General features: G+C 44.4%; 1 protein-coding gene across 42 annotated transcripts in view; it reads left to right on the top strand.

The window, feature by feature from the left end:
- Positions 1 to 23733, top strand: part of PCBP3 (poly(rC) binding protein 3) — a 286767-nt gene that overhangs the window by 124199 nt on the left and 138835 nt on the right. The gene's annotated exons all lie outside the window — the stretch shown is intronic.

Below are 23733 nucleotides of genomic sequence, written 5' to 3'. Positions count from 1 at the left end.
GCATTTCTGTTGCTCAGTGGAAATCACTGGCAGAATTCTTGTTACTGAGCATCAGACTGTGGGACACCATCATGGTGTCTTAGGGGTGTCAAAGCAGATGCATTTGAGGAGAGATATATTCACATTTTCCAGTATATCATTACCACATTCTTGTGTGATAGCTTCCTGGTAATTCAACTTGATTTAGTGCAGTACAGCAGCACAGCTTTTCCTTTCTGAGTTGTGGAGATTTAAATTTGTTGAGCAGAGGAAACATTGACGACGACTCAGAACACTTCACTTGAGTGCACACATTGCATGAAGCTGATGGCTCTGCCTCCTGCTACTTTTACCCCATTGCACTGGTGTGCTTCGCCCTCCCCATGGCGGCAGCAGGCTTTCCCAGGGCACCGTCTGCAGTTGGAGGCCTGGCTGAGGACGTGCTGTGCCTGCCCTGTGAGCAGGGAGCCAGGCACCCCTGGCCTGCTATGCTGTCGTTCCCTCGTCTCCACGACAGGCACCTCTGCCTGTTCCGTCTGACTCGGGGATGCCAGAGCTCCAAGGCGCAATCAGGACATGACGACCGATGGCAGGAGGTGAGCACGTGTCAGGTGTTCCAGGAGGACAGTGCCTCTGCTTCTCTGTTCAGGGCTGTTTGGGGATTGTTACCAGAAGTAGGGTTAAAGGCTTTGTGTGGCACCGGCTGCAGACTGCATTGCCTGTGCTGACTTAGCTCAGCCTCTGCCCCTCTTTCATTTGTTTCTCCACTGAATCCATGTCTTCTTGCATTCACTGGGCATTGGCTAAGGCCCAGCTCAGTTCCAGGGCCCCACAAGGCAGTGTGGGTGGCATGAGATGTGTGTGTTTTCCCACAGTGCTCTCTCATGGTTATTCTGTGATTTGAATTGAGTGGACACAGGTTTCTACAGTTGAGGGAGTGTTGGACGACCTATTCCTCAGGGTAGAAACTCGCCCTCCCAAACCTGTCCCTGAGTGCAGGTGACAGTGTGTGCTCACCATTAGAAGACGTGGGTGCTCACTCAGGGCTGCCTGCTGCCTGTGCTGGGACTGTGGGCACATCGCCTGTGCATGCGGCTGGAGCACCTGCCTCTCTGAAATGAAAGGGATCTTCGAATGGGCGGCCCCTACGGTGCTTTGTTCAGTTTAATTCTTAGAACCACCTATCCAGGCAGATCTTGCGTTCCCCCTACAGAGGAGAGAACTGGTGTCTGGACCTTTGAGGTGCCTTCTCTGAAAGTCTGGGTTGGCATACAGGCCAGCGTGCCTCTGCCCCACCCATGGTTGCAGGTTCTCTCTGGGGTCCTAAAGTCCTGCATTTCTGCCTTGCCAGGTCTTCACCCTGGCTGGCCATCTCTTGTAGGCAGGCCTCTGTAGTGTAACTAGTGTGTGATATTCAGGGAGAGAAAATGGGCCGCTCGTTTCACAATCGATAGAAATGTGACATGACGTATTTCAGCGAAAGCTTAACAGTACAGCAGCTCTGTGATTCAGCCCAGCAGAAATTGCATCTCTTGTTAGGAAAAATACACTTTATTATTTAGTCCGTGGGAAGACAAAATGGAAGAACTTTTCTGGACATTGTTTAGCCTGCAGGAGGTTTTGTTTTAGCCCTAAGGTGCACAGTGGACCTTGGGGATGGTAGTGCTCACCACCACAGGACATGGTGAACGCAGGGAGGTTGGCAGGTGGTGGCCTCGTGTTGGACATGGTGAATAATCGAGGGCGACCCCGCCGCCCTCCTCCTTGTGTCCATCTAGACAGCACACCCAGACTCCGCCGAAGGGGCGCCTCCTCTCCCCTGAAGTCAAATAAGCAAACAGAAGATTAAGAATATGGAAAGTAAATGAAATTTTTATCATTTCTTCTCATGATTACAGTTCCTCTAGACTTTATCTAAAGCTATTTTGAAGCCAAATATAATTTTTTATTCATATTTCCCTTTTTTAGACTATCGTTTTACAATTTTTAATCTCTTGTTTCATTGAGTTTTTCTTTTCCTTCTTGTCTCTGAAAGCACATAGCGGGCCATTGACTAAAATCACCTGTTTCTTTTTGTACATATTTCTGAACATGCATTCTTCTACCTTCTGCTGTGTTGTGTTTTTCTTCATGCGGCAGAGATTTTTTTATGGCTTCTGTGTTTCTTTCTTTCTATTTGTTGCTTCCTGAAGGAGAAGTCAGTGCTGGTCTTGTCTTCTTCCCAGCGTGCATGTGTGGACATTTTCTGCTGCGTGCCCTCATTTTTCACCGGGATCCCCTTTAAGGTTGTTCTGACCCTGAGCTGGATGAAAGTTCACTTGGGCTATGCCTTACACCAGTTCTGGGCCCCCCAGCCTTATGGGGTGCTGAAAGGGGGCTTGGTGGCCTCTGGTCCCGTGTGGCACCCTGTGTGGCTGGGGCCAGCCTCTGCAGCCACGTCTCCCCAGCATCTCCCTCACCCACTGCCTCCATGGCACACTGCTTTTCAGGAAGGGCAGGAGAGGGGCCTCTAGAACCCGCTGCCCATGCCATCACATGGGAGCTTGTGGAGGGCCCTGCATCTGCACTTTCCAGTGGTTTGTTTTCCTGATTTCTTCACTCATTTCAGTGGAAATTTGGGAAAGATGGAGCGTAAACACGTGTGCCTGAGTCACCTGTCTCCCTTGGCCAGTCCTCATGTCCTGGCCGGAAGGCCTGCTCTTCCCCCACCTCAGCCAGGGGTCTGCATTGCTGTCCATTGATAGAATTGTTGGTGCTTTATGATCCAGCTGCTCTTGTTGCCTTGAACCAGGATTTGAATATTGTAACATTAAGTTTTTTGCATGTTTATGTCCAGTAGATTATATATTTTGAGACTAGACAGTGGGCTAATTAATATTCCACACAGGGTCCCATGGGACACATGTTCATGATGAGTTCACTAAAGTTCTGTTTGAAGCACGTGGTGGGTGTTCAATAAAGACTTGGAGATTTCAGTTGACCAAACATTTAGCATTAATTAGCAGTCTACTGTGGTGGGTGACTGAAAAGCAAATGTAAGCTTTGAGCACTTTCAGAGCATCATTTTGTCTAAAATTAATAAGTATATTTCACCATCTTAACAAACTAAAAACGAAAAACAGTATCATTTTAGAATATGCAGTGAGATCATTTGACAAAATGCAACACTCCCTTCAGATACAAACGTTCAGGAAACTGATAATAGAAGGAATCTTCCTCAGATGCATGGCATTTATGAAAAATCTAGAGCCAACCTCGTATTTGATGGTACAAGACTGAATACTTTCCCCTAAGATGAGGAGTAATGCAAGGAAACCTGCTCTCATCTCTTCTATTCAGTATTTTACTGGAGGTTCTAGCAAGTTCAATAGTCAAGAAAGAGGCATCAGAATTGAAAAAGAAGTAAAACTGTCTTTCCTCTCAGTCAGCGTGTTTGACCCTGTAGTACGTCCTACAGAATCAAAACAAAGCTCCTGAACTAATGAGTAAGGTTATCAGAGCTGCAGGATGTAAGATCAGCATACAAAAATCAATTTTATATCTGTATACCAGCAACAGATAATTAAATATTAAAGTAAATTATTAGTTTTTTGTTAAGCTATTTATTTAATTATACAAATTTATGGGACACGTGAAATTTCGTTACATGTGTATAATGTGTAGTGATCAAGTCAGGATATTTAAGGTGTCCATCACCTGAATACAATATAGTATTTGTTAAATACATTCATCCTACTCTGATATTATTGGATTTATTCCGTCTATCTTACTGAAGGTTTGTAACCCACTTCTTTTCCTCTTCATCCTCTCCCCTAACCCCCATTCACCCTTCCTAGTCTCTAGTATTTATCTTTCCATTGTGTACCTCCATGTGATCAAATTTTTTAGCTTCCACATATAGGTGAGAACATAAGATATTTCTCTTTTTGTGCCTGACTTATTTCACTTAAGGTAATGACTTTGAGTTCCATCCATGTTGCTGCAACTGACATGGTTTTATTCTTTTTTAAGGCTGCATAGTATTCCTTTGTGTATACATACTACATTTTCTCTATCCATTCACCCTTTGATCAATACTTAGGTTGATTCCGTATCTTTATTATTGTGAATAGTACTGCAATAAACATGGGAGTGCAGGTACTACTTTGATATACTGATTTTATTTCCTTTGGGTAGATACCCAGTAGTGGGATTGCTTGATTGAATGGTAATTTTATTTTTAGTTTTTTTGAAAAATCTCTGTACTGTTTTCCGTTGTGGCTGTACTCATTTACATTCCCACCAATAATATGTAAGTATTTTCGTTTTCCTGCATCCTCACCAACACCTGTTATTTTTTGATTATGGCCATTCTATTTTTAATAATAGCCATTCTGAGTGGTTCAAGATGACATCTCATTGTGGTTTTGATTTGCATTTCTCTGGTGATTAATTATGTTGAACATTTTTTCACATATTTCTTGGCTGTTTGTGTGTCTTCTTTTAAGAAATGTCTATTAAGGTCCTTTGTTCACTTTTTAGTGGGACTATTTGTTTTTTTCCCTTTTGATTGTTTGAGTTCCCTTTATATTCTGGATGATAGTCCTCTGTCAGAAGAATAATTTGCAAATATTTTCTCCCTATTCAACAGGTTGTCTTTTCACTCTGCTGATTGTTTTCTTTGCTGTGCAGAAGGTTTTTAATTTAATATAGTTCCATTTGTCTGTTTTTGTTTTTGTTGCCTATGCATTTGCGGTCTTAGTCATAAATTCTTTACCTAGACCAGTGTCCAGGAGAGTTTTCCCTAGGTTTTCTTCTAGTATTTTTATAGTTTCAGGTCTTACATTTTAAGTATTTAATCCATTTTGAATTGATTTTTGTGTATGGTGAGAGATAAGGTCGAATTTCATTCTTCTGCATGTGGCTATCCAATTTTTTCCACCACCATTTATTGAAGAGGGTGTCCTTTTCCCCCAGTGTAAGTTCTTGTCAGCTTTGTTGAAGATTATGTTGAACATTTTTTCACATACTTGTTGGCTGTTTGTGTGTCTTCTTTTAAGAAATGTCTGTTCATGTCCTTTGTTCACTTTTTAATGGGAGTATTAAACCAGAAGCTTTGTGGTTTTATTTCTGGGTTCTCTATTCTGCTGCAATGATCTCTGTGTCTATTTTTATATAAGTGCCATACTGTTCTGGTTACTGTACCCTTGTTATATATTTTGAAGTCAGATAATGTAATGCCCCCAGCTTTGTTCTTTTTGCTCAGGATTGCTTTAGCTATTTGTGCCTTTTTTTGGTTCCATATGGATTTTAGAATTTTTTTTTTCTAATTCTGTGAATGGGGTTGGTATTTTGATAGGGCTTGCATTGAATCTGTAGATTGCTTTGGGCAATATGGTCATTTTAATGATATTAATTCTTCGTATCCATGAACATGGGATGCTTTTCCATTTGTGTCATCTTCAATTTCTTTCATCAGCACTTTGTAGTTTTCCTTATAGAAATCTTTCGTTTCCTTGGTTAAATTTATTCCTAGGTATTTTGTGTAGCTATTGTAAATGTGATTGTCTTCTTGATTTCTTTCTTGACTAGATCACTATTGGTGTGTGGAAATGCTACTGATTTTTGTATGTTGATTTTGTATCCTGCAACTTACTGAATTCATTTATCGCATCTAAAAGTTTTATGGGGCCGGGTGTGGTGGCTCACACCTGTAATCCTAGCACTTTGGGAAGCTGAAGTGGGTGGATCACAAGGTCAAGAGATTGAGACTATCCTGGCCAACATGGTGAAACTCCGTATCTACTAAAAGAAAATGCAAAAATTAGCTGGGCGTGGTGGTGCGTGCCTGTAATCCCAGCTACTCGGGAGGCTGAGGCAGGAGAGTCCCTTGAACCTGTGAACCGAGATTGCACCACTGCACTCCAGCCTGGCGACAGAGCAAGACTCCATCTCAAAAAAAAAAAAAAAAAAAGAAAAAAGTTTTTTTGGTGGAGACTTTAGTTTTTTCTGGATAAAATTATATCATCAGCAAAGAAGGACAATTTGACTTCCTCTTTTTCAACTTGGTTTCCTTTTATTTGTTTCTCTTTCCTGGCTGCTCTGGCTAAGACTTCCAGTATTATGTTGAATTGGAGTGGTGAAAGTACGTATATTTATCTTCTTCTAATTCTTAGAGAGAACACTTTTAGCTTTTCTCTAGTATTATGTTGGTTGTGGCTTTGTCATATATAGCATCATTATTTTGAGGTATGTTAACACTATGCTTAGTTTGTTGAGAGTTTTTATCATGAGGAGATGTTGAATTTTATCAAATGCGTTTTTGCATTTATTGAGATGGCCATATGGTTTTTATCACTCACTCTGTTATGTGATATATCGTGTTTATTGAGTTCTGTATGTTAAACCATACTTGTATTCCTGGTATAAATCTCACTTGATTATAGTGTATTATTTTTCTGATGTGCTGTTGGATTTGGTTTGCTAACATTTTGTTGAGCATTATTGTGTCTGTATTCATCAGGGATATTGGCCTGTAGTTTTATTTTGTTGTATTCTTGTCTGGTTTTGGTATCAGGGTAATGCTGGCCTTGTAGAATGAATTAGGAAGATTTCCCTTCTCTTTGATATTTTGGAATAGTTTCAGGAGGATTAGTATTAGTTCTTCTTTGTACTTTTGGTAGAATTCTGCTGTGAATTCACCTGGACCTGGGCTTTTCTGTATTGGGAGACTTTTACTACTGATTCAGTCTCACTATTCCTTGTTAGTCTGTTCAGGATTTTTATTTCCTCCTGACTCAGTCTTAGCAGGTTGTATACTTCCAGGAGTTTATCCATTTCTTCCTGGTTTTCTAGTTTGTGAGTATATAGCTTTTTAAATAATAGTCTCTGATGACCTTTTGTTTTTCTGTGGTATCAGTTTAATTAATGCCTCCTTATTCATTTCTGATTTTGTTTTCTTTGGTTCTTCTCTCTTCTTTTTTATTTAAAAAAATTTTTAGAAACAGGGTCTCACTGTGTTGCCCAGGCTGGAGTGCAGTGGCATGATCACAGCTCACTACAGCCTCAAACCCCTGGGTCAAGCAGTCCACCAGCCTCAGCTTCCCAAGTAGCTAGGACTACAGATGGGTACCACCACTCCTGGCTAACTTCTTAACTTTTTTTTTAGAGATAATGTCTTGCTATCTTGCCCAGACTGGTCTTGAACTCCTGGCCTCAAGCAGTCTTCCCACACTGCAGCTCTCAAGTGCTGGGATTATAGGCATGAACCACTGTGCCCAGCCTTCTTCTTTTCTTGGTTAGTCTAGCTAGTGGTTTATCAATTTTGTTTGTCTTTTTGAAAAGCCGCCAGGCGCGGTGGCTCACGCTTGTAATCTCAGCACTTTGGGAGGCCGAGGCGGGCGGATCACGAGGTCAGGAGATCAAGACCACGGTGAAACCCCGTCTCTACTAAAAATACAAAAAGTTAGCCGGGCGCGGTGGCGGGCGCCTGTAGTCCCAGCTACTCGGAGAGGCTGAGTCAGGAGAATGGCGTGAACCTGGGAGGCGGAGCTTGCAGTGAGCAGAGATTGCGCCACTGCACTCCAGCCTGGGTGACAGAGCGAGACTCCGTCTCAAAAAAAAAGAAAAGCCAAGTTTTTGTGTCATTCATCCTTTGTATTATTTTTCTGGTCTGTATGCCATTTAGTTCTGCTCTGATTTTTATTATTTCTTCTCTTCTGCTAATTTGGGGTTCAGTTTGTTTTTGCACTTCCAGTTCCTTGAGATGCATTATTAGACTGTTAATTTGTAAGCTGTCTGCTTTTTTCAGGTAGGCATTTATTGCTGTAAAATTCCCTCTTAGCTCTGCTTTTGCTGTATCACACAGGTTTTGGTATGTTGTGTTATTTTCATTTGTTTCAAGTATTTTTTTTATTTTCATTTTTTCTTTATTGACCCAGGAACATACTGAATTTCCATCTATTTGTGTAGTTTCCAAAGTTCCTCTTGGTATTGATTTCCGGTTTTATTCTGTTGTGGTCTAAGAAGATACTTGATATATGATTTTTAAAAATTTGGTAAGACTTGTTTTGTAGTCTGTCCTGGAGAACATTCCTTCCATGTGCTGATGAAAATGAATATTCTGAAGTTGTTGGGTAGAGTGTTCTGTAAATGTCTGTTAGGTCTATTTGGTCTGAAGTCCAATTTAAATCTAATGTTTCTTTGTTGATTTTCTCTCTAGATGATCTGTCTAATGCTGAGAGTGGGGTGTTGAAGTCCCCCACTGTTTTTGTACTTGAGTCTCTCTCTCTCTTTCTCTCTCTCCCCCCCCCCCTTTAGATCTAGTAATATTTTCTTTATGAATCTTGATGCTCTGGTGTTGGGTACATATATATTTAGAATTGTTATATCCTCTTCCTGGATTGATCCATTTATCATTATTTAATGACTTTCTTTGTCTTTGTCTTTTACCTTTCTTGACTTAGAGTCTATTTTATCTGATATAACTATAGCTTCTGGTCACTTTTGGTTTCCAATTTGTACAAAATATTTTTTTCCATCCCTTTAATTTCAGTTCATATGTGTCTTTACTGACAAGGCTGGTTTCTCATAAGCAGCATTTAGTTGGATCATGTTTTTTTTTTTTTTTTTTTTTTTTTTTTTGAGACAGAGTCTCGCTCTGTCGCCCAGGCTAGAGTGCAGTGGCGCAATCTCGGCTCACTGCAAGCTCCGCCTCCCGGGTTCACGCCATTCTCCTGCCTCAGCCTCTCCGAGTAGCTGGGACTACAGGCGCCCGCCACCGCGCCCGGCTAATTTTTTGTATTTTTAGTAGAGACGGGGTTTCACCGTGGTCTCGATCTCCTGACCTCGTGATCCGCCCGCCTCGGCCTCCCAAAGTGCTGGGATTACAAGCGTGAGCCACCGCGCCCGGCCAGTTGGATCATGTTTTTAAAATATATTCAGCTATTCTGTTTCTGGAGCATTTAACCTGTTTGCATTCGAGGTGATTATATGACAGGTTTGTTCCTGTCGTATGGTTGTTTTCTTGTTTTATGTATTCTTTGTTTCTTTTTCTCTTATTCATTTGGGTGGATTTTTCTAGTGGTACCATTTAAGCCATTTCTCTTCCTTCTTTGTGTGATGCTTTACCACTGAGTTATGTTTTCATGTATTTTCATGTTGGTAAATGTCATCTTTGTGCTTCCAGGTTTAGGACTCCCTTGAGCATTTCGTGTAGGGATGATGTAGTGGTAACAAATTCCCTCAGCGTTTGCTTGTCTTGAAAGGACTTTATTTACAAAGCATAATTTTGCTGGATATAGTCTTCTTGGATGGCAGGTTTTTTTTTGTTTTTTGTTTTTTCCCCCCATTACTTTGAATATATCATCCCATTCTCTTCTGGCCTGTAAGGTTTCTGCCCAGAAATTTGCTGTCAGTCTGAAGGGATTTCCTTTACAGATGACTAGATGCTTTTCTCTTGATGTTTTTAGGATTTGCTCTTTATCTTTGGCTTTAGAGATTTTGACGTAATATGCTACAGAGAAGACCTTTTTGCATTGCGTCTGTGTGGGAATCACTGAACATTCCTTATCTAAATGTCTAAATCTTCTGCTAGACTTGAAAAGTTTTCATCTATTATTTCATTAAATAGGTTTTCTAGTCCTTCCTTTGTCTCTTCACCCTTGGGGATACTGATATTTAGAATATTCTATCACTTTATGTTGTTCCAAATGTCATTAAGGATTTCCATATTCTTTTTTATCTTTATTTTTATCTGACTGGATTATTTCCAAAGACTTGTCTTCGAGTACAGAGATTCTTTCTTCTGCCTGATTTAGTCTATTGTTGAAGCTTTCAAATGTATTTTGTATCTCCTTCAATGAATCTTCAGTTCTAGAATTTGTTTTTTTTTTTAAGTAATCTTGTCTCTTTCGTAAATTTCCCATTTATGTCATGAATTCTTTTTCTGATTTCTTTGTATTATTTTTCAGAATTCTCTTGTATCTCACTGAGCTTCCTTAAAATCAATATTTTGAATTCTTTATTTGGGATTTCAAAAATTTCTTTTTGATCAAGATCTATTATTGATGGAGAATTATTGTGTTCCTTTGGGGAGGGTCTTTTTTTTTTTTTTTTTTTTTTTTTGCTTTCTCATGCTTCTTGTGTTCATACTTTGATGTCTGCACTTCTGGTATAATAGTTGCGTCTTCCTATTTTTGAATTCACTTTATAGGGAGGACTTTTTCCTGAAGATGAATCTGTCATGTTGGTTGGGATATTCTGGGTTTGATTCTGGGTGCATGCAGTAGTGAAGTCTCTGTATGATATCTTTGTCTGTAAACAGCATTGGTGGTGTCTGTGATTTCTTCAGTAGGTTAGGGTGCAGTTAGTAGTGGAGCTGTGCTGAAGTTGTGCTGGGGACTGGGATGCCAGGTGAGCCAGACTTAAGGCCCCACTAGAGGCAGCATTGGATTGAATGTGCCCATCTTTATGTCCCAGGGTGGCATATCTTGGCACCTATGCTGGTGGTTACCAGTAGGCTGATTATTCGGCCTCCACATGTCTTGCTTGGATACTGGTGATAGCAGCAGTGGACCAAGCTGGTGGGTGGGTTCTTGGGCCCTGGGAAACTGGCATGGGCGATGACAATAGCAGTGGTGGGATGGTACTCTGGGTCCTAAGCAATGTACATTTATGTTGGTGGTGGCTGCGATGAGCAGGGAGGGCCAGTCGTCAGACCCACAGGTAGTACTTGCAGCTAGGTGCCAGCTGAGGTGATAGCAGCTGGGAGATGAGACCCAAACTCAAGTCCCTGGAAGGAGTGCTAAGGCACCCACAATGGTGGATTGGGTTGGGCAATGCCCAGGACCCTGGGCTACATGCTCTGTCTTGGAATAGGGGAAGAGGGTGAAATTGGGCTGGGTGGGCTTGTGTTCAAGCAAGACCCCCCAGTAGTGAGGGCAGGTGCCAGCTTTGGTTGGTGGGGGTGGGTCAATCCTCAGGCCCCAGGTGGAGTGCTGGGTGAAGAGTGGGAGCAGCTGCACTGACCCCTGCCACTGGAGCAGGTGGGTCCATCCTCGGTGGCCAAAGTCTGGGTTGATGGACAGGGAATGCACACCCCTCTCAGCTCCCAGTCCCCACAGGCCTTGCCCCCAAGCTCTGCTGGCAGTAGGCTGTGCCTCACTTGGTTCTTATCCTCAGCTGCGGGAGCACTCCCAGCTTGTTCCCCAATCCCAGCAGCAACAGCCTGAGTTTCCGTAATGCCTCAGTAGCAGCCCTGTTGGGCCCTAGGACATCACGCAGTCTGCCAAAGGCTAGGTTTGAAAATGGTGCCTTGCTGTAGCCACTGAGGTCTCAGGGAGTTGTGGGACCCAGCATGAGCTCCCTCCCGGAAGCAGCTCTGTCCCACAGTCTCCTGGCAGCTCCTGGTGTTATTTTCAGGGCTGGGGAGGGTTGAGGGAGTCTCCCATGGCCATAATTGCATGATTCCATGGTGGGGATGTGGGCCACTAGAAGTTTCTCACTCAGCCTTTCCTTGTGTTGGGAAGTCACTCTTGGCTCCCAACCAATCCCAGCCAGGCAGGCTCCCCCTCTTCCTTTTCCTTAACTCACTTTTGGTATTTCTTGTTACTTCTCTGTTGAATTCACATTCTCTCTGGGGTAATGTATTCAAAATGTGACCATACGTTCTTTTGGTTCTTCAAAGTGGAGGAGGTGGGCATAAATTGCATCTCGTCATCCATCTTGAAGCTCCTCTCCATGAAAAAAATATTATTTTTAATAACATTAGAAATCTAAGTTGGACAAGAGATGTTCAACACTTGAACACGGAAAACTACAAAATATTGCCAACAGAAATTGTTGAAGATAAATACATTGAGAGATATACCATGTTCGTTGTTAAGATGACTCAATATTGTTAAGATGTTAATTCTCCCCATGTTGATCTATAGAATCAATGAACTCCCAATCAAAGTCCCAGAAGGCTTTTCATAGACATTTGACTATAACAGTGCTTGCTTTTATGACTTATTATAGGCTGCAATAGTCAATGCAGTGTGGTATTGCTGTTAAGATAGACAAGTAGATCAGTGGATCAGAATAGAAAGTCTAGAAATAGGCCTACACAAACATGGTCAATTAATTTTCAACAACAGTGCACAGGCAATTTAGTGGGAAAAGGCATAGCTTTTTAAACAAATGGTTCTGGAATAATTGTATATCCATGTGAAAAAAAATCCTGTACTTTTTGTCATTTATAAAAATTACAGTAGATCAGGAATCTCGATCTCTAAAACTCAAAAATGTATAATTTCTTGGAGAAAACATGAGGCATTCTTTGTGACCGTATGATCTTACATTAGGCAATGTTTTCCTAGTTATGACTTTAAAAGCATTAGTCCTAAAATACACAAATTTATAAATTGGACTTCATAAAATTAAAAAATTTCTGCTCTTCAAGATACAGTGTTATGATCTTTTCCTCTGATTTGATATCGAAGTCTCTCTCTGGAAAGAGATTATAAATTCTAGTTATGATCTGATGGGGCTCCAGGGTCATAGATGTTTACAGTGTGCTTTAATGGGATTCTTCTTTATCCTGACAGGCAGTCTAATGCTTACTTAGGCACCTGGTCCTACCTGTGATGAGGTGTCCCTTTCACGTGAAACTTGTTTATGCTGGCTGATGTCCTTGTGGCCCTTGTCTGACTGTGTCTAGTTTATTCTTACTAGGGTAGTCACTCTCTGGGAGAGGCCTGATCAGGACAGGAGAGTTGGGTCTGGGTGTGTGGCTCAGTTGAAACACACAGGAGACAGCACAGCAGAGCACGAAGCAATGGAAGCATTTGTGTTATGTAATATGATCTCAGAGAGAAGAGGACAGCCATGCAGCGCCAGCAGGCAGTGGGAAGCCATGTGGGACACGTGCACTCAACCAGCAGGTGGGGAGCAAGAGAGAGAGAGAGATGGAGCCAAGGACCGATGGGCCAACACTTTTATTGGAGTCTAGGGCATTACTCAAGCTGGTTTCCTGCAGGGAATTTTAGTTGGTGGGTTTAGATCAAGCAGCCACAAGCTCCGCGGGATCACAATGACTGAGAAGGTGTCAGTGGGGTATATCTGGGCAGTCATTTGGGCTGTGGGGGTAACTGGGGGAATCAAGTAGGTTGTGTCTAGCCTGTCCCACAGGAAGGCGATCACCAGGAGGCTGTGGTGTAAGGCAGATATCTGATCAACCACCTTGAGGACCCGGGAGGAGGTAGAAAACTGGAAAGTTTGTCAAGGATGACCAAGCCCTGCTGCTGGTATAAGAAAGTCCAACCTGTATTCAGAATGGATTCTGAGGCAACGTAATATTATAAAAATTCACTACATTCTCTTACATGGGTAAGAGAATGGAAAAACAAGCCACAGACCAGGAAAAACATTTGCAAATCACATATCTAATGTATCTAACATGTGTAAAGAACTCTTAAAATGCAGTACTGAGGAAATAAAGAACAAACAAAAATGGCTGAAAAATTTGAACATCCATTTCACAAACAAAGACATGTGACTGGCACATAAGTACATGAATAGATGCTCAGCATCATTGTCATCAAGGAAATGTGAATGAGAACCACGATGAGAAACCACTCGGTGTAACTGACCATACTAAGTAGGGGCAAGGATGGGAAGCATCTTTCATATACTGTTGTTGGGAATGGGAAATGGTACAGTTACTTTGGAAACATTTTGGCAATCAAACCAAGAGCTTATTAAATACGTACCTACCAACATCCCACTAGAAGGTTTTTACCCAACAGTAGTGAAAGCATATTTCCATACAACTTTGAACAGGAACATCTGTAGCAATTTGTTCATATTGCAAATGTCCATCCATACTTGAATGGCTATACAAATTGTTGTACATCTATATAATGGAATACTGAATGAAGTGTATACATATAGGTGTGTACATATGTTAAAACATTTCAATTTACATATTTACAATATGTACATTTTATTATATGTCAGTTACCTGGCAACCACTCACTTGCCTTCTGACACTACAGAATTTACTTTCACTGAAAGTTTATATAAATGGAAATGCACAATATATATACTTACAATTTTTGGTCTGGCTATTCTTACTCATAACTCTCAAGATTCGTCATTGCCATTATGTGTATCAATAGTTCATTCAGTATTCCATTATATATCTCAAAGCTGATTTTTTTTTCCCCCAAAAGAAAGCAGCATTCCTTTTTGGAGCAAGGTAACATTGTCCATAGTCTCAATTATTTTTTAACCATGATGTTCAGTACTCAGTAAAAAATTTTGAAGCATGCTAAAACAAGAACTGTAAGTGAAAGACGAGATAAAAACATGAGAAATAGACCCAGAAATGATTTGTATAATTGCATTACCAGATAAGAAATTTGAAATAACTAAGATTAGTATGTTTTTTAAAAAAGAGAAATAGACAGAAAAATATATGAAAAGATGCAGAATTTCAAGTGGAATCATCTATAAAAATAATCAAATGGACATTTTAGAATTGAAACATATAGGATCTGAAATTAATAATTTACTAGACGTGTCTAACAAGACTGAACCCAGTAGAAAACAGGCACAGTGCATTGGGAGGCAGTTCAGTGCCGTCAGTCTGTGTTGAAGCACAACAGAAAAAAGGATGGAGTCATTCAAGGTAGAATGCAAGAGGCCTATAGGATGGAGTCAACAGTCAAATGTCATGTAATGAGCATCCCAGGAAGTAGGGGATCAGAAAAATAATTGAAGACATAAAGACCAGGGATTTTTCTAAAGCATCGAAAGACATTTATATTCAAATTCATGAAACAGCCTACCCTGAAATGAACAAATAAAAAAAGCAAGCAAACAAGCAAAGCAAACTTTTCACATCTGGGCATATCATTATTTGTTGCAAACCAAAGACAAAAAAAAATCTTAAAAGCAACCAGATTTTAAAACGGTCCATTGCTCTCTGAGGAGCCCAGCCGGCATATGGCACAATTTCGTGGTGGGCGCAGCATACACTTCTCTGTGAGGCATGCTGCTGAGTGGAACTGCTGTGTCGCAGGTTACGTGAAGCTTCAGCTTTGCTGACTGATGCCATTCTGGCTTTCTCATCTAGTTTGTACTCCCACTAGCAAGATACAGACTGATCTCATGTAATGATCATTCAGGCAACCACTTTCCTCCATAATTGCTCTTCAAAAGCTATACCAAGTTTTGGACAGCAACATCTTCCCCCTTTCTCACCCAGATAATGACATTTTTGCCCAAAAATATGCTAAATAAACTATATGGAGTAATATTGCAGCAATATGGTTTTGGTTTCAATTTGTAAATCTTAATTTACAATCCGTCACTAATGAGGCTGAGCATCTTTCCATGTGCGATTGGCCATTTGGAGCTCCTCTTTCATGAAGTGCTTTTCTTGGTTTTCAGCCGTTTTTCTATTGATGTCTGTGTTATGTATCAGGGATGATGAGGCTGGTCCGAGTTGTTTTCTCCACAATTTTCATGGTAGAAAAAAGTGTAGCAAAGTATACAAAAATCTTTAGAGAAAGAAATGATATTCTCAACAGTACGTTTGCAACCTGTAAGAACTTGGGAAAAGTGATTCTCACAAGCATTGTTGAAAAAGCTCCTGGAGATAGAACCAGATGCCAAAAGAGGACTGGAGAAGGGGGGAAGGTCACAGAAAGTGGCAGTGGCCTCCCAGAGGCACAGTGCACAGCGGAGTGAGAAGTTAGGGTGGAGACAGGATTTTAACGTTGCAAGCTTCACAAGGTAGCCATGGTGATGGAGGAGGTCAGTGCGTGGCCTGAGCTGCAGAGGCCAGGGCTGGAAAGATGGCCTTGTGCTCTTGGGGCCAACTGATGAGCTAGTAGGGGTTTAAGAACATAGTTCAGTGATTACCAGTAAAAGAACCAAAACCATCTGGATAACCTACTCATGCCAGCAGTGGCGAGGGTGTGAAGATGGCAGTTTCCTCCTCATCCTTGGGGAGCCATCAGTTATTCTGCTTCCTGGACCAGGCCGTGAGCAGGACTTTCACACACACAAAGCACGGAATTCAGTGAGCATAGAAAAGAACTCAGACTCACTAAAAATGGTTGCAGTTTTATAGTTTTAAAACAGTAAAATGATGAGGTAACATTTTTTGCTTTTCAATTTGTCAAAGGTTAAAACATTGGAGAGTGAATAGTGTAAGCAGTGGTGTGAAAGAGCCCCTTGTCTACTTTGACAGGGCTGTAATTTGCAGAGTCCAGTGTGGAGAAGATTCTGGCTAACACCTCTGAAATAAAAAATGTACAATATTTCACTTTTTGTGCCAAGGTAGCTCTGAATGTGCTGATTCAAAAAAATTTTAAGGTGTTTTGATTGTAAAGAATAACATGGCAGGTATAGAAAAGGCATGAACATTTCACTCCTACCTGTGTAGAAAATTCCTGGATGGACTGCCAGGGAATGTTAATAGTGACAGTGAGCTCTGCATAATAGGAGAGAGTCTTGTTTTCCATTGTTGACATTTTTACTCTTTATATTTAAGTATCTTTTTTTTTTTCTTTTTGAGATGGAGTTTTGCTCTTGTCGCCCAGGCTGGAGTGCAATGGCACAATCTCAGCTCACTGCCGCCTCCACCTCCTGGGTTGAAGCAATTCTCCTGCCTCAGCCTCCCGAGTAGCTGGGACTACAGGCGCCCACCAACGTGCCCGGCTAATTTTTGTATTTTTAATAGAGACAGGGTTTCACCATGTTGCCCAGGCTGGTCTCAAACTCCTGATCTCGGGTAATCTGCCTGCTTTGGCCTCCCAAAGTGCTGGGATTATAGGTGTGAGCCACCGCGCCTGGCCTTAAGTATCATTTTGAAGAGTTATGAAAACCACCTAAGCCACAAATAATTTTAAGAGTTATTATTGTTAATAAGAGAATTACATATATTGCTACATTCATTCAGACTCATGGTATGTTCCTGTTGTTTAATAATTGGGAAACCTGAGACATGATGTGAAGTAATTCACCTGCAACTTGGGGGTGCCTGCACAGCAGGAATGTTCTGGCACCATGACGGCTCCTAGGAACACAGAATAATAGTCATTAAAATGCTGTAAATAGCAATGTGTCTTGAATTCACCTACACCCTCTGAAGGAATTATTAGAACCTGTCTCCTGCCTCCTTCCACGATAGTCCATGGGTCCCCTAGTGGCATGCAGCATGCTGGGATGGAAAGGGCCCGTGCTGCAACTCTGCACAAAGAATTTCCAGCTGTTGACCCATCCCAACTGCTTCCCTCTCTGAGCCTGATCCTCATCTATAAAAATCATAATAGTGCCTGCTTTTTAATCTGGTAAATACTAGGTATATTGTAATAAACCTGAACGTTCTTGGAAATCATAAAATGCTTGAAAATAGTTTCGCCTCCTTTTTAAGATTTTGCATGTGTTCATAATCAGTGCTTGTTTCTGGAACGTAATTCATTGGGATAACAGCTGGATCTTGATGTTTCATCTGAGTTTCGTTTTGTTTGAGACAGGGTTTTGCTCTGTTGCCCAGGCTGGAGCGCAATGGCGCGATCATAGCTCACTGCATCCTCAACTGCCGTAGCCCAAGTGATCCTTCCACCCCAGCCTCCCAAGTAGCTGGGACTACAGGTGCATGTCACCACACCTGGCTAATTTTTTTTTTTTTTTAAATAGAGACTAGGTCTCCCTGTGTTGCCCATGCTGGTCTCAAACTCCAGACCAGCCTTGGCTCAAGTGATCCTTCCGCCCTGGCCCCCCACAGTGCTGGGATTACAGGTGTGAGCCACTGTGCCTGGCCTCATACGAGTTTTTTGGAAGTGTTTCCTTGCTGCCTAAATTATATGGTGGGGCCTCCAGGGAACAAAGCGAGTCCCCCTGCTTGGGCACTGGTGGTCACTGGCATTCCTGCCCACACAGCAGTGGGGGACATCCCAGGCTAGGGCTAATGGCTGTCCACAGGGTAGGGGCCTTGCTTCTCCGTCACTTTGCTCCACTAAACAGTAGAGTTTGGTTGGGGTCTGCAGCATGCCAGGCACCTTTGACGCTTCACAAATGTGTTACCAGATTTTTAAAAAGGTATTTCTGCTATAACTGAGGATGTGGACTGTTGCAACAGGAAAAGTTGAAAACCTTACTAAAGAGATCAGGCTTTGAGGTATAGCTCAGGTAACGCTACCTGCAAGTAAAGGGTAACTTTTTAGCAGACTATAGCAAAGGCGGGGAGAGATTGGAGAAACCTACGGGGGAAGATGGGGGCACCTACAGTTGCAAGGTGGGCACCAGTTGTCAGGAGTTGACAGGAGGGCATAGCCAGGAACAGCGGATGTCTCCTTACTGGGATGTGCTGTGACCTGTAGAATTGTGTCTGACCATTGCTGGAGGATGCAGTACTGAATTCAAGTAACAAGGTGTCTTGTGAACCCCCTACAGTCAGACGGGTGAAGGATGGGGAGGGTCACGCAGGGTGTGGGCAGCGTGCCTGGCATCGGTCCTGCCAATTTCGTCAGGTAACGTGATGCTTCTCCCTTGCTTTTTGGTAGATGGACAGTGTGTCACCCTCGGGGAGCAGGTGGGCTGGCAGGACAGGCGGCCCCAGGCCGGGAGAAGGAGACACTCCCAGGTACTCTCGTCTACCCCTGCTGGTGACCTGCCTGCCCGGCCCCGTCCTGTTCCAGATGATGGCTCACCTGTGACCCTGCCTGCCCTGCCCAGCTTTACCCCCATGTCTGCCTGTCCCCAACCTCAGTGCTGTTGGCTGACCTGCCTCAGCCCACACCCTGCCCTCTTTTTTCCCACCCCACGGGGCCAATCCTGACTTCTGGTTGCTCCCTTTGCTTGACCGTTCTCTTGAGGTTCTTAACCCTGAACTGCACCCGACTCCCACTGACCTCACTTACTGTGGGCCACCACGAGGGCCCCTGCAGAGATGATACTAACGGCCTCTCAGATGCTGACCTGCTTCTTGTCTATTTCCTTTTACAGGGTAATTTGTAGTGGAATGAGAAAAAAACGTTGTATTTCTTAAACAACATGATCTGGAGTATGTGGTGACTGTCAACTTTTCATCTATGCAGAATGTTAATGACTCACCAGTCACAGGGCAGTTCTCCTCAGGTTAGAAACACAGTGGAGCTAATGACACATTTCAGAGTTAGAAATGGCTTTAGAAATAATTCTAAATAAGGCTGGAAGAATTGAATTGCTGTCCAGATCCAACAGACTTATTCAGCCAACAGTAACCAAATACGTGCTCTGTGCCCTGCTCTGCCCTGGGCTTGGAACACAGTGAGCGCACACCAATGGCTGTGTCCCCAGAGCTGCCCATCCTGTGTGTACTTCATACCTGAGAAAATGAGATGGCATGCTCAGCAGATCAAGGAAGGGGGCACGAAGCAGAGGTCAGGAGTGAATGTGTGTGCACGCGTGCGTGTGCATGTGTGTGTCTGCACATGCAAATGTGCATGCATGTTTCTGCATACATAGTGTGTGCACATGTGCGTGTGTGTGATTGTGCACATAGTGTACCTGCATGTGTGCGAGGGTGAGTGTGTGCATATGAGTTCATGTGTGCATGAGTGGGTGCATGTGTACGTGTGCTTTTGTGCCTATGAGTGCACGAGTGTGTGCATGTGTTTGTGATCGTGTCTTTTCATGTGTGCCTATGTGTACACGTGTGTGCGTGCATACATGCAGTTGGGGGTTGCCAGTGTTCAATAGGGCCATCAGGGTTGGCCTTATTCAGAAGGTGATGTTAAAGGAAAGATGAGGGTGTGAGCCATGGATGAGGAGCGATCCGGGCAGAGGAGTCCCCAGCACGAAGGCTTTAAAGTGGAGGACAACCCGGGGCCAGTGTGGCCAGAGCAGAGCAAGCAAGGGAGAGCGTCAGGGGCTGAGTTCCAGGAGGTGAGTAGCAGGTCATTTGTGGCCCTGTGGCGTCCTAAGAGCTTTTGCTCTGAGTGGGAGCCAGTGCTTCTTGTCTTGAGCAGAGGAGGGACCTGCCAGTGCTTCTTGTCTTGAGCAGGGAAGGGACCTGGGCCGAGTTAGGTTCTCACCAAATCGCTATGGTGTCTGGGTAAAGAATAGTCTCTCGGCCGGGCGCGGTGGCTCACGCCTGTAATCCCAGCACTTTGGGAGGCCGAGATGGGCGGATCACGAGGTAAGGAGATGGAGACCATCCTGGCTAACACTGTGAAACCCTGTCTCTACTAAAAATACAAAAAAAATAGTCGGGTGTGGTGGCGGGCGCCTATAGTCCCAGCTACTCTGGAGGCTGAGCCAGGAGAATGGCGTGAACCCGGGAGGCGGAGCTTGCAGTGAGCCGAGATCGCGCCACTGCACTCTAGCTTGGGCGACTGAGCGAGACTCTGTCTCAAAAAAAAGAAAAAGAATAGTCTTGCAGGGGATCCAGTGGGGAAGCAGAGACCAGTGAGGAGGCTCTACCTGGACCCAGGCGAGAGGTGGTCCCAAGGACGTCATGAGAGGGTCAGATGCGGGATCTGTTTTGAAGGTAGGACCTTCAAACAGAGTGGAAGTACTTGTGGGACAGGGGAGGTGAGGTGACTGTGGGGCTCTAGGCCCAATTAGCAGGAAGGACGAAGTTGTGTCCAGCACTTGTATTGAGGGCAGCCAAGGTGAGCACACGCTGTGCCATTCAGGCAGAGCAGTGAGCACACAGTTGGATAGAGAGACCCAGGAGAGGTGGACTTGTGCCTATGGACTTGTGCCTGATTGGTCCCTCCATGATGTTTTATGCCGGAAATGGCATGGGTCGTCCAGGGGCCGTCTGTGGAGAGTAGAGGAGGAAGGACCAAGGCCTGGGGCACCCCTGCCTTGGCAGGCTGGGATGCAGTGGAGGAACAAGCAGAGTCTGAGCCTAAGTGACCAGCGAGGGACCCAGGAGATGCAAAAGCTGAGGGCAGTGCCTCATCAGGAGAGGAGAGATAGTCTCAATCCTGTGGACAGGTGGGGTAAGGGGAGAGCCAGGAATGAGCCACCAGAGCTCATGCAGGTCCTTGGGGGTCTTGAGCAGTTTTAGACTTGGTGGGCAACAAAAGCAAAAGTGGGGTGCTCTGGAGAGGGAGAAGGACAGCAGAGGGGCTGGGGCAGCAAGGTGGAGTTTTGAAGAGTTTTACTACAAAGGAAAAGAGAGTAGTAGGGGAAAGGAAGCCAGTTTTATTTGAGAGTGGAAGAAACAGTAGATTGTTTCTGTGCAGGTCACAGCAACCAGCAGAGCTCTCGCAAGGGCAGGAGAACCACTGGGGCGGCCTTGGGATGCCCAGGACGGGAGTGGGCTCAGTAGAGGGGCTGGCCGGCCCACCAAGGCCAGCATCTTGCAGTGGCGAAGGTGCAGAGATGGTGGGGTCCATCCCAGGAAGCCCCTCACAACAAGGCTGTGTTGCTCGTCAGCCCAATGTGGGAAGGGGGAGGTTTGAAGACAGGAATCGTTATGAGATATGCATATTTATATGTTTTTGATGCATGATAAAAGGCAGTTTCATATGGGTCAGTGTAAGGTTTGTGCGGTAGAATTTGGAAGGCTGGGAGCGTGGCCAGGCCAGGGAGTGAGTGTGGTCACTGGTGTGTGTGGCCTGCCTGTGGTCTGGTCTGGTGTACACTGAGTCGTTTGTGTTCTCCTCCAGTTGTGTGCAGCTCCAGAGGCTAGGCACGGAATTGGCAATGTGAGACTTTAATAGGGTGTGGCTTTTGTCAAGCAAGGACAAGGAAGCAAGTGGGTAGCCAGACACGAAGGCAGAGAGGAGACGACGGTCTTGCGGCGTGATCTGGGCTAGGGAAGGAGAGAAGCTCGCGAGGGAGGTGTGCAACAGCCAGAAGGCAGGTGGCCGCCAACAACTTTCTTTTTCCAGTTGGTGGCAGTCGTAAGTCAATTTCTATCAAAGTAGAATACAACTAAGAAAAATTTTTAAAATACAACTACCTCTTCAGCTTAGAGAATAGTACTACTTGGTTTCCCTGGTAACTGCCAACCGCTTGACTAACTGCACAGCAAGTGTTAGGTCGTGGCACAGGGTAATTACAGACAACAGAGAAATTGCAGGGTAAGGCTTAAATAATCCTAAAGCAACTACGTAGTTAGGTCCTGCTCCTGAAAGTGAGGATGCAGTTCATTTCCAGCCCTGAGCTGCACTCAGGAGCTGGGCCTCATGCCCAGTCCCCATCCTAGGGCAGTGCCCACCCTCAGGCTGACAGCCTTTCCTTTCCTTGCTTCAGTTGCTTGGATGTGAGTCCTGCTTCTCCCATTTTCTCTGTGCTGGGACCTCAGGCAAGCCGACTGCAAGCCCACCTGGCCCAGGCCACTGCAGGGCCACCCTTCGCAGGGCCAGGCTGTGAAGCAGTTGGAGGCCAGGCCCCGGGCTCCAGGTTACTGTGTTGAGATTAATCTTACCAACCAGAACTTTAAAAATTGTGTTTCCAGCCTTTATTTGAAAGTGGAAGAAACAGTAGCTTGTTTCTGTGCAGGTGGCAGCAACCCGCAGAGCTGCGGCAAGGGCAGGAGAACCACTGGGGCAGCCTTGGGATGCCGGGGGGGGTGGGCTCAGTGGAGGGTCTGGCTGGCCCACTGAGGCCAGCGTCTGGCAGTGATGAAGGTGCAGAGAAGGTGGGGGCCCTCCCAGGAAGTCCCTCTGAGATAAGAGATTAGCTTATCTATTGTCTGTGGAAAGAAAACTTAAATAGAGTTTTCTTTTTTAAAAAAGACAGCACAAGTCAGTCTTCTGGTGATTGTAACAGGATGGTCACTTGAGAACAGTCATCTGACACCCTGAACCAGAATCTCCAGAAAAGACAGACATTTTAAAACAGTAGCAACAACAGAAATTCATGATGTGCTAGGAGACAGGGATGACTGCAGTCAGAGGACCAGATGTCTTGATTGATTATTAAGAGATAGAAACAGGCAATGTTTGTGGAATCACAACACCACAGAAGACATGCAGACAGGCCTAATGCAGAGAAGAGTGGAAGTTAGGACGCTCAGCTCAGATTAATGGACTCAGGGAGTTAGAGAGGGCTGGCTGGCAGCACTTACTCAGAAACCCCCAAACTTTGGGCCCAGGCAGTCAGAAGGTGTGTCAGGGCCAGCCACCAACTCCAGAGAGGGACAGGGAGCCACTTCCAGGAGACGAAACATTGTCACATGCAGTCCAAAGACACCCTCCCTCTCCCTGCTGCAACACCCGAGGCTGACCAAAGTAGACAGGAACAGTATCCAGGATGAGCAAACCAAGCCTCTCTAAAGCAAAACTGCTGACAAGCTGGGAACCACAGCACACTGGAGGGAAACCAGCAGCAGGAGAAAGCAGCAGCGAGCACAGCAGAAAGAAGATGTGGGGCCGCCTTCCGGACGGAGACTGGGTCAGACACACGGCTCCTTCAAAGGGAATGCCAAAGGCCTTGAAGAGTAGACGGTCAAAATGGCACAGCCAGGAAGGCAAGACTCACAGAATGGGCAGCATGAAGAGTGAATAGCCACGGACTATTGAGAACGCAGACCCAGAGCTGTTACTGCACTCAGATGTCAAAGACCGAGAGCTATTCCCGAGCGCAGACCAGGGACCAGCGAGTCCAGGACTCGCTGATGCAGAGCTCCAGGACTGAGTGGCGGGGGGAGCGAGAGGAAAAGCTGAGGCTGAGCGCGATGCTGAGAAGCTCCATATTCTGTTCAACAGGAGTCTGAGGACCAGGAAAGAGAGAAGATTGAGGGGAAGATAATGGAGACATCCTAGAAGATCGTTTCCCCGA

The sequence above is a fragment of the Symphalangus syndactylus genome, chromosome 5 (genome assembly GCF_028878055.3).
Source record: "Symphalangus syndactylus isolate Jambi chromosome 5, NHGRI_mSymSyn1-v2.1_pri, whole genome shotgun sequence".
NCBI lineage: Eukaryota > Metazoa > Chordata > Mammalia > Primates > Hylobatidae > Symphalangus > Symphalangus syndactylus.
This window is presented reverse-complemented; position numbering and strand designations above follow the sequence as displayed.